Source organism: Diuraphis noxia, unplaced genomic scaffold (genome assembly GCF_037042655.1).
Source record: "Diuraphis noxia isolate RWA-SAM2 unplaced genomic scaffold, SU_Dnox_SAM2 contig0004, whole genome shotgun sequence".
Classification (NCBI taxonomy): Eukaryota; Metazoa; Arthropoda; class Insecta; order Hemiptera; family Aphididae; genus Diuraphis; species Diuraphis noxia.
In genome coordinates this window covers 11378602-11395518 of record NW_028301714.1, presented here as the reverse complement: position 1 = coordinate 11395518, position 16917 = coordinate 11378602, and the positions used below count along the sequence as shown (strand labels likewise).

Sequence of the window (16917 nt, the reverse complement as noted above, 5' to 3'; positions counted from 1 at the left end):
TTGTCTAGAATTCCATATATGCATGTATATTGTATATTATACAAACGCATATTAAAGAATCGATCTTACGAGCACATTATATAAGTCTTCAAGATAAATAAGATTACTGAGTTCTCAATAATCGTGTTTCAAAATGTCCACAGTCTTAAATACCTTAACCATAAATCGTGTTGATGATCGCATTAAACACGTAGACCAAGAACATGTTATTATAATACTGCACAAAAATATTATGAAGCTACTGTTTGTCTAAAATCTCAAACTGATATAATGTTTATACTCTTCTAGAATGTTTATGAACAATCCATTAACCACATTACACACCATTCAAACCACACTGCAGACTGAAGTATGATAGTTATTAATTACATCCCCGGGGGACTGAATAATCGTACATTTTATCGGATCATCATCAAATCTCTAACGGACGCATTATTTAAATGTTTTACCTAGGTTGCTAATGAATAGCATGAACAACAAATACCGCTAAGTCAAGTGCCAATGCAACTAATATGAATACAGGCTTTTAAATTTTGTAAACATGACGGTTTCCTCACTGTTTTTTTTATTATTTTTATTTTTAGAACCTTAAGTTAGTAACTATTAGAGCTCAACAATTACAGATAGTGATTACGTAAGCCAATTTAAAATAAAAATAGCATTGAGGCAATAGAAATTGTGGTGATTAAACGATAAGTATACAAAAGGTATTAATGTGAAAATAATGATTATGATTTTGGATTTGGAGAAGATATAATCAAGGAGAGACGGTATTCTTAGATAGTAATGAGTTTAAGGGTGTGGATAAAAGTGAAATGAATGGGGTAATGAGGGAATTTAATTGTGTAACAAATTGTGATAAAATATTTGATATAGATTCATTATTAGAATATTGTTCGAGTTGCTTGAAGTTGCTTCTGCATATGTCTTGGCCTTGGATTTTTCTTTACTAGTTCTAGGTGCATGATGAGCCGAAGGTGAGATTGTGACAGGAGGGGGACTAAAAACTTCGGGGAAGTTGTCAACCACGGAGAGGGGAGCAAACCGATTTGACGTCATATAAGACTTGATTTTTTTTAGACTTGTGTCGAGGAGGACTACAAAATGCGTTTGGTCGACTTCTGTGTAGTGGAGCGAGAAATGACAGGCGGCTCTGCGTATTATCGTACTAAACACGTGAACATAATTAAATAATAAATTGTGTCGGCGGACGACACAAAACTGGTTTCCTTACTTATAGGACCGGTTTTACAATCATAGTTTAAACCTCGGTTATGCTTGAACCACTGATTTTACCGGCCAAATTCCGTGGTTTAACCGGAGTTCAACCATTGTAATACGGGCCCTTAAGCGCCTCAAACTATAGAGTAATGATAAATATTATACGATTCTATAGGAGGCCGTCCTATGTAGTTTGTGAATTTCCTCTCGTGAACTCAAACACAGTTGCTTTGTCATCCATCACTCGGTTTAAGTTGCAACGTGACTTGATGATAATAAAAAACCTCGAACTGCATATTATATTAAATATTTTGTTCCAAGCTCTTTATTGCATGAAGTATATAAGGTTATACTCTCGTGTATAATTAATATTTTGTCTGAAAAAGTTTTAAACAAAGAACCTAAAAACTTCTAAATTGTAATATCCACGATAAATCGCGAATAGTATTATTCTTGTTACTAATATTATTATTATTATTATTATTATTATCATCAGTATCATCCACAATAATAGATTAACACTACTCGGTTGACGCTTGAATGATGAATATTATGAAACATGGTTTGGAATATAGATACTAAACAAACTTACGAATTATTTGTATTTCATCACCCAAAGTAATAACAGTGACTAAAATAACCTAAGAATAAGCGACAAGCGTCGAGTAAGACGTTAAATAAGTGCGGATATTTGCATGCACGAATCTTCGTGGGAGATGAAAAATATATCATAAAGATGGTGTTCAAATATATATAATATGTATACATTAACCATGGTAATGTGACTCGAGAGAAATAAAACAATGGTCTACAGTGTGGTGAGTATAATAATATACATTATCTTTTTTGCATATTAACACGTATTCGTTTAAAAAACGTTTCTGAAGTTTCTGTCGATCCATGTTTTTTTTTAAATTGCGTTCATTATACTTGGCCGGTTCAGTATATATTGATAAAACAATAATAAAACACCAAAGGAGAATACTATACTCCGTTGAAACAAAAAATATTTTGCCAGTGCATATCCCTTTAAGGTAGTGACTACACTGAATGCCCACTTCATTCGTAATGACTACGCTTAAAATCACATGTACGGAAAATTCACGTATTGCATTGTGTAATAGATAACCTATACTAAAATATTATACGATGAAATTCGTCAATATTTTTAAAATAAATCAATACTGTAATAAATTTGTAGTTGTAAAGCTTAGAACTATAATACGTGTTTTTTTTATATATATAATAATTATTAACATATGCGTGCCGGGACTACGAAAATACGTTCTATTCCATAGTGGTAGGTTTATATATGCTTTGTGTAATTTCATCGAGGTAATACAAAAGATAATAGATACCTTAAAAAAAATGAACATTTTTTTCCATTGCTTACGTCAATAAAAATAAAAGGATTGTCAAATGTGACTTATGTAATAGTTTTTTTCTTACTAACGGATGTAAGAAACCCTAAAACAGCGATTCTTGCGATTTACTTAGTAGAATGTTTATAACGCATTCGTATTAATTCAGAGGCAGACTGACCAGGTGGGATAGTGGGAATAGTCCTAACTAGGCCGCCGGCTTTCCAAGGCTGTTCAGGCCGAACTATGTAAATTTTAAACTTTAACTAAAATAAAATAATAAAGATTTTCAAAATAAATCTATTTGTACCAACATTATAATTTATAATTTGGAGTTTAGATAATATGAAATGGTTATAAATGAAAGTTTTCAACAACAAAGAAATTAAAAATTTAATTCAGCTTAGTTCAGTGGTACTCACTTCTATTTAAAACTTTTGATAACAAGGTAATTAGGATAATAATTCAATTTCAACTCGGGACACATGTTAGTTATTGTGCAATTTTGTTGTTGTGTGAATTCATATTAGTGAAATTAGTATGAGTAAGCTATATCATCCAAAAATAACAATTAATAGTTTAGTGCATACACTGTACAGAATTATCGACTGTTGTCTTGCTAACTGGAGACTGTGACAAAGTACCTACAAGGCTACAAATACTTCATCGACAATCGACAAACTTATCCGTTTTTAGACATACATTATAGAACATCATTCCTTGTATTTACGTTTATTGTTTTTATTACCACTTGCAAATTAAAATTTTTATGTAATATGAGTTCTAAAAAAGCAAAAGGGGGAGCTACCAAAGAACGTGAGAAAAAAATCGAATTACAATTTACAGCTCAATCGTGTCAAAACATTTTAAATGCAAAGAAAACAAATCCTAGTGGCGATATACAGAATTATATGCTTCATATGAATTTTTTCTTACCTTATCAGTCACTGAAGTTAATTGTGAGAGAACTTTTAGCAAAATAAAGTTTGTTCAAACGATACTTAAGACTAATATGAATCAAGATAATTAAGAAGCATGTGAAAATTCATGTGAAAACTTGATGATGTTCAAATTTCAATTTTTTTTTTTTATTTAAAGAAAGAAACAGTTCACGGCAGCAGTGACAATTGAATGCAATAATACATTTTTGTTATTATATGTACATAATTACATTAATAGTTGACTAATCGTAAACAAACAAACAAAAAAAGAAAAACAAAGACAATGTTGAGTATTCTGAATAAATTGCATATACTATTGTCTATTGATGACTTAAAAGCTAGTTCTAATGTTATGTCTAAAATGTTTTCATTGTAAAAAAAAATAAATTATTTGATTTTTATTAAATATTATAATTATAAATAATGTTTTTTCTCAACTTAATAGTTATTATAATGCAAAATATGAGTGAAGTTATTTTTAAGTACCTACCGGCTACCAGCTTTATAGCTTTATTTGTTACCAAAACGTTAGTCGCAATAAATTTTTTACCTGTACATAACACATTGCAGATGGTCAACATTTTAAAATACACATGTGTTTTGTGTATTATGTATAATAATAATATAATAAGTTAATAGTGTTTTTGTAGATTAGACTTTAAAAAACAACAAAACAAAATGGAATAAGTTAATATGCAACAGTTTTTTGTAAATAATAAGTATTTAAAAACTTGTAGATAGCCTCAAACGTTTAATATGATGTATGTTTGATGACAAAATATAAATACATGAAATCTCATACACCTACCTACCTATAATAACCTAATTTATATTTTACCTATTTAGTACTTAATGTTTATAACATAACAATATTAACAACAAAATAATATATAACATGTAATATATATATAGGCTACACCTTTCACCACTATTTGGGCCGGGAACTCCGTATTCCTACTAGGCCGGACGCATATAAGCATAGTATACATTGTTAGAGAACCCTATGAAAATTCTGTTCTACAATTGGCTCTAATCCCAATAAGATAACAACTTCGATATCAATTATCTGTTATCACGAAATGAACAATTATTAATTTATTAATTAATTATTATAATATTTAATATAAATAAAGATACCAATTTTAAATTTGTATTTCAGGATAAAACATTGTTTCAAACAAAATATGTTGGTTATGGTAACTAAAAATTAAAAATAATAGAAATAATGGTGATTCATATAATCACATCAACAAATAACATAATGTCTTACAATTTTGTATTAATCAGTTTGTAAAAAAAAAATATATATTGTAAAATCAATACATTCATCACTTCGTTCAAAATCTAAAATATATACATATAATGGTTAAATATTTATCCTGTAAGTACCTTTAAAAAACAAATTATAGAATATGAATTAAAAATTCAAGTCTTCTACCTATTACATAAAATAAATAATTGTTATTCATATCAACAAATAATTTAAATTACCTACAATTTTGTACTACGGTAAAGTCTGTAAAAATAATAAAATAAAATAAAATATGAATTAAAAATTCAAGTTTTCTATCTGTAAAAAAAAATATTCATATTATAATAATAGTGTAAAATACATTAATATATATTTTTTAGGAAATATCATTTTGTCAAATTTCAAAAGTTTAAAGTATTAAGAGTTAAAACGTCTTTAAAATATTCAAAATTCAGAACAGAATTTGATAACTGATAACAGATAATTGATAACGAAGTTGTTATCTCATTGGGATTAGAGCCAATCGTAGAACAGTATTTTCATTGGGTTCTCTATCAATGTAGGTGCACTTTGCTTATATGCGGGCCGGACACCCCCCAGTACGCCTCTGCGTATTATTGTTAGTAAGTATCGATTTTTAGAACCAAATTTTTGCACAAACTCCATTAAAAGTTTTGTATTTCAAATACATGTTAACAAAACTGTAACGATATTACAAATTGTCACCAGAAACGAATTGAATCGTTTAACTGTCAAATCGCGCCAAAGAAGCTATTGTCAATAAGTTTACTTAAGAAAATTGCATGAATTCTATAATCCCTCGAAAGGTAGAGTTTTACGATCTGAAATTGATTTTTAAGTTAAACCTAGTAAATTATGTTTCAATTATTTTTGTTGTATTAAAATTTTGCGTTGCAAAAGTTTAATAATCTGTTCAGCCTGCGAGTGAATACGCCCGATTCTGCTCAACCACCGGATCACCATGCTATCAAAACTGGTTCCTTTGTGGCGAGATGATACGTTAGGAATCAGAATTGATCCGCTATCGGCGTGTTCTCTCGCTGAACAGAGTATAGTTATTGCGTTGTATGTATGTATATGTATGTATATTGTATGCATGTATATATGATATACAGGATGACCCAGAGAGATCTGACAAATGAAATAACTTTTGTTCTAATCAATATTTTTTAAAAATGTCTTTTAAATATAATTCATTACACTTGTAATACATTTATTTTTTATTTTTTAATACTGAAAAATGAAAATATTAAACTTAAAAATTGGTAAAATTTTTTTTCGAAATATTCAATATAGCCAATTTGTAAATCTAATTTTCAGGAAAATGTATAATGGTAAAAACACTTATTACAGTCAAATGGCTGATTTTTTACAATTTTTTAAATATCAATATTTTCGTTAGGTAAATTACGATCTAGTAGAAACATTTTAATTTAAAAAAATATTTTATATGGACATTTTATAGGTTTATGTTAAAATCCGATTAATTTTTATTGTATCTACTATTTTATCATAATAATATTATTTGGTCAGTAAAATCATTTTTTGAAATTAAAATTTTTCTAATAAACTAGATCTAATTTACTTAACGAAAATATTGATATTTTAAAAAATCAGCTATTTGACTTAAATAAATGTTTTCAATATATAAATTTTTCTGAAAATCAGATTTACAAATTGGCTATATTGAATATTTCGAAAAAAAATTTTATAAATTTTTATTTTCAGTATTAAAAAATAAAAGATAAAAACGTATTCTAAAAATATAGCATTAAGTGTCTATGGATTATATTTAAAATAAATTTAGAACAAATGTTATTTCATTTGTCAGATCTCCATGGGACACCCTGTTTATGATGAAAATAAAAATTACAATTAAACGTTTTAAAATAACGAAACATAAATTACGTGTTTTATTAAAAATGTTTAATCTATATTTTTATTTGTTGGTCTCGAGTAAATTAAAGTAATTTTTGATGAACAAAACGTTTATTTATTCCTTCAACATACAAACGCATTGACTGCCATTTTTCTTTTGTTAATATGTAACACAGCCTATACCACACTATTAATAATTATCGACATTTATTTAAAATAAGTGATTCATTTAACCTTTATTATTATATTTATACCGCACTATACCAGTCCATTAGTATAATATTCCGGTATTCATATTTTTTCTTTTATATTAATTTCAAATTGAATAATAATTTTTTTTTTTTTTGATCAAAGTCTTTTCATGAAACACTAAACGTGTATTATCAGTTCAATAGCTGGAAAACCGAGTATTAAAAAAAATGTAATAAAAAAAAGTACTGCCACGTTTTAAGTAGAACCAAAAATCCTTTAATAAAACATTTTAAAAACATGCAATGCATACCAAGACATTTGCAATGAACTTAAATCATACCTTCATACCTTTGATTATAAGATAATTATTTTAATTAATTTATTAAATATATTAATTTATAGTAAAACAACATGATTATTATTTTAAAACAACTGCTCTAATAAGGTCGTAATTTACGGGTTTATTAGAGTTAATTTCAAAACCAATTGGAGTAAGTTAAAATAACATAATATTTTTTTCATTTATTATTTCCTTTGAGTCATTATGTTTTTTCGTTCATTAATTCAATTGTTTTAACATACATATTATTACCTACGTGTTTTTAAAATACGGTGCACGTTAAATTAAATCGAACCATACATAAATATGAACAAATTAATCGTTTTAATTACCAGATAATTTGAATCGAATTTTGACGATTAAAGTATTAAACTATTAAATATTGTGTTAACCATGGTAATTCAATACGTTTCAACACAAACACTCCAGCAATAATGTTTTTATTCAAATGGGATTGGTAATACATTGAATGGAATCCTGTAGAAAACAATTGTATCCCAGAAAACCTCTATGTTACGAAAAATAATGGTTTCACTCCAACAATTAATATTCACCTAAAATGTCTAATACACTTGACTTCTGGCGCACAGATTTACAAGTAATACCTCCTGCAATCGTATTATAATATAGTAATGCCAAACAAACTACGACAGCCGTGTACTCTCGTGTTGTTTATAACAGATAGCTTTAAATTTTTTTATACCCTATTTGTAGGTATATAACACATTATAGGTATACCGGAAGTTTTACATATTTTTACTCAAAATATTTCCGAGGTATCAAGTTATCATTGTTATCAATAATCACGTATGAGTACGTTTAGATTTTAAAACGTATGCAACAGTAAATAATATTCTGCCACACGTTTATAGAAATTATCGACTAAAAAGTTGTAACATATCCAATAAATTTCTGAGAACAAAATGGTTAATTATTATTCATCCTTCGAATATCGATAAAACTTATTTTGGAATTATTTTTATTGGAGCTACGTTATAAATATTATTTTTGAAGTTATATTAATGTATACATCATAGTTTATGATAGACATGCTACACAACAAATATTGAAAAATTGGCAGTGTGCCCTGTTACAGTTTTATACGAACTAAAATCAATAATTTATATGATAACCTTCAGTATATTCTTCTACGCTTTCCTACACAAAAGTTAAATCAAATATATCAAACGTAGGGAAATTCTATATATTCAATAAACAATATTAAAAACATTAATAAAATAAAATTAATAAAACTGAGATGAAAAAAAATATGTATAATGCATTACCTAGGGATTTTTAAACAATTAATCTTTGCCATATACAGAAAATGCAGAATACTTTCATCGTTATAACATACAGACACACAGCATTGTTAAAAACCGTTGATGCTGTGTCATTATCATTCAAAGTTTGTTATTGATGGAGAAACTCATCTTATTAAGTTATAATCTTTTTAGTTTTATAAAGTGGCTTATCAATGAACAATTTACTAATACTTATCGTTTTCAATATGAAATCGATTTAATTTTATAAAATAGTTAAGCCACACAGCAAGTATAAACACTAAAACGTAAAAATATTGATTTTATTAGTTTTTAAATCAAACATATATACCTACTCATACTTTTTACCATCCTCATTAATATTTTTAATAGGACAAGGTTTTATAAATTGCGATTGCTGTTATTTGCTTAAATTATGTAGATATTTAAAATTACTGTTTAGTGATGTGAACAAAAAACTATTTTACTTTACAATTGTACATTTACAATTTATTGTACCTATCTAATGAATGAAATTTTACAACGACTATTATCAATTATTTTCTGTAATTTAACATTTATAGTTGTTCCATAATCTATTCACAGTAACACTGAATCATTATCAGATTGATAAAAATCGTTAAAGAATTTGTTATAAAATTTGAATTTGAATATACATATAATAATTTAGTCAAAATTATTATATTTTATAATGGAGAAAATGGCTTATAATATGGCATACTAAAGAAACTGTCCAACTATTTAAGTATCATAAGCTATTAACTAAAGTTATGTATTAATCCAATGTTAAAGTCAAAGGAATATAAGGATATTGTTTGTACAATTTACAAAATAATCCTTCTAAACCACTTATCATAAAGTTTATCTAAAATAATATTTATAAGATCTTACAAATATGTGTTGACTCCAAAACCGAATTTTTAAGTAGTAATTCAAAATTATTAAAAATTAAATATTTTTCAAGATATTTGTAATAAAATCGTTTTAATTTTCTTCTAAGTACTTGTGGTATTAAATGTATACAACATATATTAATTCTATTTTCAATGTAACAGTTACACAATATTATAATATTTAACAGATATTATTTTAAATTTTTTTTTTTTTGACTTTCTATTTAAGGTTTGATGTTAATGATGGTTATAATATAGCACCGTGCACATACTTATATATAAGTTAATAATTTATTCATGGTGTCGGATTATAGTTTGGTATAAACCATATACATAAAGTCATGAACAAATAAAATACATACGTATAGTCAATGTCTGAAATTAAAAAATAAATAAACTGATATTAATACAACTTGTAATTGTACGAACATAAAGTATATTCTGCGGCCTGAATCTCGAACGGAACACATTTATATTATGACGTGTGTAATATGCACTTTGAAGGTCAGTATCATTATTTTATCAAATAGGTATTTCAAATGTTTAATGAAAAAGGATCACTAGAATAATAAAATTAATTAATTTTAACTAAACGTTTAAAATGTGGGAGGAAATTTATAAAACATAATTAGCCAAAAAATAGATTCATGAGAAAAATTAAATTAGTTTGAATTCGTATTTAGTATATTATATTGAGGGTCTTCTTATTACAAAGAAAAATTTAGAGGACATAACAATAATAATAATTGACTACAAATGATTTCCCGCATTCAAAAATGGTACAAGTATACACCTATAATAATATACGCATTATATTAATTCAATATGCAATATTTGGATAAATCACAACTATTACTGATCTTACGTTCTATATAGGTACGTCAGACAACATGTATAATGCACATTTATCAACGCAGAAATTGTTTTTTTTTTGATTCGCTGTCAGGTATCTTATATTTTTGCAATAAAAGGAGTTCAGTATAACGTTAAACGTTATGATCATTTTTATCCGCATGCCACTCTAATCTATAACTATGATCTCGTATTTCATCAAATCTTGTTTGAAAATATCATATGAAATCTTTATTTTATAACAAAATTCAGCTAATAACTAATTATCGTGAATTTAACCATACAATGTGCATACATAATACATGGGGGTAAAGAATTCGACATAAGCATGATCAATCCAATTATATCATAACAATACAGTTACTTGAACTTTTTTTTAAATTTTAAATGAATATAAAACTCCTCTTGTATAAAACCTTATTAAAACCCATTTGGACATACGGATTGCAACTATGGGGAAATGCTAAAAAGTCAAACTTGAATAAGATTCAAGCTTTCCAAAATGTGACCTTAAGGAAATTATTTAACGCCCCTCCATACATATCAAACCATACCCTACATTTAGATTGTAACTTAAATACTATTCATGATGAAGCTAAACGTTTTTATAAAAATTTTCATAACTGTCTATCCTCTCATTCAAATCCACTCATTAAAAACTTATCATCCTTCACAATCCCAGGTAGCCCTCCAAGGCGACTTAAACGTAAATATTGCAGAGATTTATTACTTTAAATAATAACATATAAGATATAACTAAATATTTAATATATTAATATATAATATAAATATAATTTAAATTCTAACATATAACTAAATCACTAATATGATAAACCAAGACGAAAGTGTCATCAGTGGGTGGCTTCTTTCCTCAAATTTATGTAAATCATCCTATTGTTTGTTTCCCTTATCGCACATATACTTATTATGTCTAAGATGTAGATTTTCTTCTAAAAATAAAAAATAAATAAAAAAATTTTAAATGAACTTTAAATGAACTTTAAGATAATATAATAAAATAGTTAAATTGTTTTTACCATTTAGGGAGTATCATCTACTGGTACAAACTTCTATATTAAAATGAGAAACACCATTATTTTAATGTAAATTATTAACAGGATGATTTTTCGCAAATGTTAACGTATATAAATATATCAAACATATAGTTTCTGAGTGGTTAAACTTTTTGTTCGAAGATATTTGGTTGTAAATAATTATATCACATAAACTATAGAATAAATGTAATATTTATACTAGTTCTTAGAACACATTGACATGGATAATTTTTACAAATTATAAGCTATAATAAATAAATATTAACTCCATAAATATTATTTTCATATTATCAATTCATAGTCTATACACATCTTTTAAATTGTTAACATAGGTTATTATCCTTAGTATAAATATTTGGGATCCTTAGTATTCTTAGTAACTTTAAGGCTTATAGTTTAATAAATAATTACTTAGAAACTATTCGTTAGCTATTTCAGTTCTACATGTAAGCACACTAACATTTAAAAAAAATCACTTTCTTAACCATGTACAAAAGAAAAAAAAAGTGGTTATCACTTGAATATAAAAATTATTTATCTCTACAGGATACTCCTTAAATTAACTTTTTTAGTACACCTAACAATTTCAAAAATTATAATTTAAATAAACTTATTATAGCTTAAATATTAAATCTGCGTGCTTGGTGTATAACAGTAATGTAAAATATTATCAAAAAGACAATTTTATAATGCAAAAATAAAGGATTATAGTTATTTATGTGACTGAATCACAGGTTAAATTAGATTAGGTATAAATCTATTAAAACACATAGGTAGTCAAATCAATTTTGGAAATGAAAATAAGCTATTTTGATGAGATCTTATTTCAAATCAAAATTATAATATATTATACCTACGAATATTAATTACCTCGCTGAACGGATTTAAGAAAGTTTAAGATTATTTCTAGTAAATGAAGTTTATCGCTCTAATGGATTTTCAGAATTATTATACAGGTGAAAAATCTTTTTCACATTAAAACTAGATTAATGTATTTTAACGGTCGTGAAAATGTTTTTATTCCGTGTGAGATAAAGTTTAAATTTGCATTTCTCCTCTTATATCAAATAAAAACGATATAATAACTAATCACAACTGTCTATACCTATATGTCTTATACTGATAAACCATCGTTCAATTCAATACATCTGTGTTTGTAATATAAATTCCCTAAAACAAATAAAAATGAATCCTTATCAACTATTTACTGATGTTAAATTAAAGTGTTCAACAAAATATCGACATAAAATTTACAATTTTGAACTATGTCTAGAATTCGCTTCTAAACGGCATACAAGTTTTAAATTTGATTTACCTAACCTAACTTATTAAATCTATTTTCATTTTTTTATATGTATCTGGGCAATTTAATAAAATACTAAGACTTGAACAATGTTTTTATTGGGTATTTAAAAATATTTACAAAACGTTAAATAGTTTTTAGCATACTTTATCTACTATAATAATTAGCTAATATTTTCTCGTTTTTTATGAGTTATCATATGAAACTTAAAGATATTTTTAAGCGTTTTTAGTTTTACTATTAAATTTTTAGGTAATGCATATTACTCGCGTATGATTTAATTATTTTTTGAAATCGGCAATTTAGAAAATAGTAGAATTTACTTCATCAATACTTTATTGCATATTGATGGAAAACTTAGCGGCTTGTATAAGGTCAAGTGTTAAATAAATTGTGCAATAAATAAGCCTAAAAAGTAAAAACTTGTCACAAAGATGGATTATCGGCCGTTCCATTTATGTATATTCAGTTTATGTTACCGATATGGGTACCTATATCGTATCGATTGTTCTCGTGGGCGTCTCGAAAGGACGTGTCTTTTATTTTGTCCGCAAACATTGCTTCCTTAGGATAGGGCGTTGTCGTCCAAGTCATATATAGAGACAAACGGACGTGGGACATAGTTGACGAAATGCCTTAAAGGCGTGCCGGGCTTTCGAGTGGAAACCGGCATTTAGAAACATCTAGATAACTTACGACTAGGCTTACACTAAAAAAAATGACTACATCTAATTCTTCATAATAATAAACACAACAATTTTAAAAGACAAACCGTATTTTATTTTTTACTTCTTCCATCAGACTTTTAATTTTAATATCTTTATAACATAGGTATGGTAATAATAATTTGATTCACCATGAAAATATTAAACGATTAATGTGTTTAGTTATACTGAATCGTCAGTAATAAAATTGATTTTCCTTTTAAGAAAAAATCTATTACAGTATGTCGATGAAACATTTTATAGTATTATGTAAGTACGTGCAATATTTGTATCACAATACATTTATTGAACAAAAAAAATAATACGAATATGCGAATTGAATTATTACGTTTTATTATTTAATAAAACAAAATCTATTTGGTATCTATACCTAGTATTATTCTGAGAAACACATTAAATGATTTAAACTTCCAACAAAATGTCTGAACATTATAAAATGAATGTTATTTTTTATTTTATTACGATTCTTAATCTGCAAAATGCTATTAAAAATCCAATGTTTTTAGCTATATTGCTTTGTTTCTTTTGTACTTGCATCGATAAAACGGCGTTCTAGATTTAACAAACGTAAATACGCGCCTAGACTATTATGGTTTATCGTTTCTAAAAATAATCCATAACCGAATTTAGTAATCAATAATAGAAAGTCTTTAATTATTAAAAAAAATTATTGGCATATTGGCTATAACCGTTCTATTTTTTTGAACGTGGTATAATACAGTGTACCTATATTATGCTCGATGTGTGTTTTAAAATTATTTGATAAGTACCTCGCTGTTCCTCCGTCCAACCCATTTATAAAGAATAATAATTTTAATGTATTTTTCCAGCTGTTAGGCTGTTGGTGAAATATATAAGCATAATATATGTGTAAGCTTAACCAGGGTCTTGCGTACATTTTTTTCTTTTCGATTCTTTATTTCTTTATGTTTTGATACTAGTAATCTGGAAAGTAAACGCATGAGTAGAGAGTATCATACGCGAAAAATTAATGGTTCTCACTATATATCTTTAACAGCGCAATGAACATAAAAGCATTCAGTGTAAACTGTTTAACAGATAAACGTTGAAGATTAAGTTGTGAATTTAGAATGTATATGAGATCGGTGGTAAAAGAAATTCCACTGGAAAATAATAATTGAAAAATGCCATGAAATTGATACAACATTCAATCACAATATTTTACCTACTACGCTATTAGTATTCGTTTTGTATGTACAGTATAAATAACATAATAAATCATGTCTCTGTAAATAAACAATAATTGTAATTTAATTTACGACACTCAAAATATTTTATTGAAACCAACAATTTTGTGGTTTTAGCATATTTCAGGTGATATTGCGATTGGAACAGAATTTGGAATACTGTAGTGATGATAAATATAAATATAAACGGTTACGATTTGATACGAACGTATGACCAAAGATTTCATAATAAAACGACATAAATAAATATTATTATTTTGATGTCTAACATTAGTCAAACACAATCGACAAAATTGAGTTAATTATTCACGAATTCCAGTTTGTCATAATTCGTGAACAAAATTATTATATAGTCTATCATGTATTCATTTTTCATTAATAAACACTTATTTAATAATAATACATTTAAATATAATTATTAAAATTTAATCGATGAGAACATATATTCTAATAGCATGAATGTAATAACTTATAAAATATAACTACCTCAAATATACGTTAGCTTACACCATTAGTCTTTGTATCTAAAATGCAATACAGTTTACTTCTTAAATCCAGAAAACATTTTTAAGAAAGCTCCACCCGAATATTTTATATACATAGTACATACATATATGTTTTTTTACTTCTATCAAATCACGTCAGTAGAAAAGTTCTGAGACTCATATTTCAAGTGTTATAGTCAAAACTTTAAAAAAAATCTACGTTTTTATCAATGCCATGGGAATTTTTATGACAACCAGCAACCTGAGTCTAACTAAACATCGAACTATTTTGAAACTTTGTTGGCCGTTGTTCTCAAAAATTTCAGAAAGTAAAACTATAGAATTATTGTTACGAATTTATCGTTTTAAAGTTTATAAATTATAAAGTTTAATGAATTCAAATTAAACAAAATTATGAAAATTTTCATTTTTATAATATTGTAGGCACAGTTATTTTAATTGTTTTCTAATGGTTATCACTACCAAAAATAGTTTAATTTTTCAGGTAATACAACTATTTTAATAATTAAAACATAATTAAATATATTTTGCTTTTATTAGAATTAATTAAGTTAACAGAAAAATGCTCAGTCCCATCGTATAATTACGTTTATGTAGGTAGGTACAATAGGTATACCTAACATTCCATACATTATATTTTTTTTACTTTAATTAAGTTTAAACAAACAAAACCTTTAAGCGGTGACATTATTATTTTTTTTTGTGGTATAAACTGTTCAAAAAACGTTACAAGCACTAAATTAAAATACAAAAAAAGTCCATTGTATAATGTGGTGCACATGCCTATTAAAGTATCTCAGCATAATGGTAATTATACCACACGTCCGATAATAGACATTAAATTATATTATTGGACACTCGACCCATACAAATGTCTAAAAACAATAAAATATAAAAATAATTTTACACATACTACACAATTAACCACTGGCTATCTAGGACATATTACTTTTAAGTACTGCGTCAGGAATACGAATGAAAACGTATGCTTTCTTAAAGTCAATCAATAAGGTATAATTATAATGGTAGATACTTACGAGTTTTAACAGACAAAAATCTATAATGCTTAAACCATAGAATATAATACATATCATGAAGATATAAAGTAATGTTTCTGTAAAATGAATACCAATACTACAGGCTATAATGCAATAATACTATATGATATTATTATGACTATAATATTATAATTAAAATATAACTTAAAACACTGCTATATATAGTAAATTTAATATATCATAAAAATATGATTTCATTTAATTTTTTAGTATATTTCAATAATTCCGGGAATCAGGGTATTAAAATATACACCTTAGGGGATTGAAAAGATTATTCTCATATAATTTAAATATAATCGAATGAATTTAATTGATATTAGTGTTTTTTGTAACTTCAAGATTATAAAGGTATAAATAAAATACGCAGAGGTTTTAATTATCAAATATAAAAACATTAATTGTTTGGGTCAATTGAAATGAATTAGCCGTTTATAAATAAATTTTAAAAAAGGATTACCTATTTTAATTTAGGGTGTATTTATAGTATGTACTAATGTACTATTTAACATTTATTAATCTTTATCAATTAGTAAAACGTGAATTCAAACTTTTTGCTTTATAGATAAATACCTCACTTACACAATACTTTATTTTATGTTTTCAAAATTAAATGTGTTTTAGTTTAAAGTTAAAAAAAAAAATACGAGCGAATAAAGCATTAAAGTGAGTAGCTTAATTTTTTTTCAACAACACCACGGTTTTATAGTATTTGTTTTGAAAATTTTATTGAAATACAAAGTGTTTAAAAATTTAATTGTATATTTTGTAACTCAGTAAGTTGCTACTTTATAGGTGTTCGATAACAATTAAAATAATTCATCGTTTTTA

General features: G+C 26.1%; 1 protein-coding gene across 4 annotated transcripts in view; it reads right to left on the bottom strand.

Moving 5' to 3' along the window:
- LOC107172037 (uncharacterized) overlaps positions 1-16917 on the bottom strand; it is a 143948-nt gene that overhangs the window by 80864 nt on the left and 46167 nt on the right. The window lies entirely within an intron of this gene.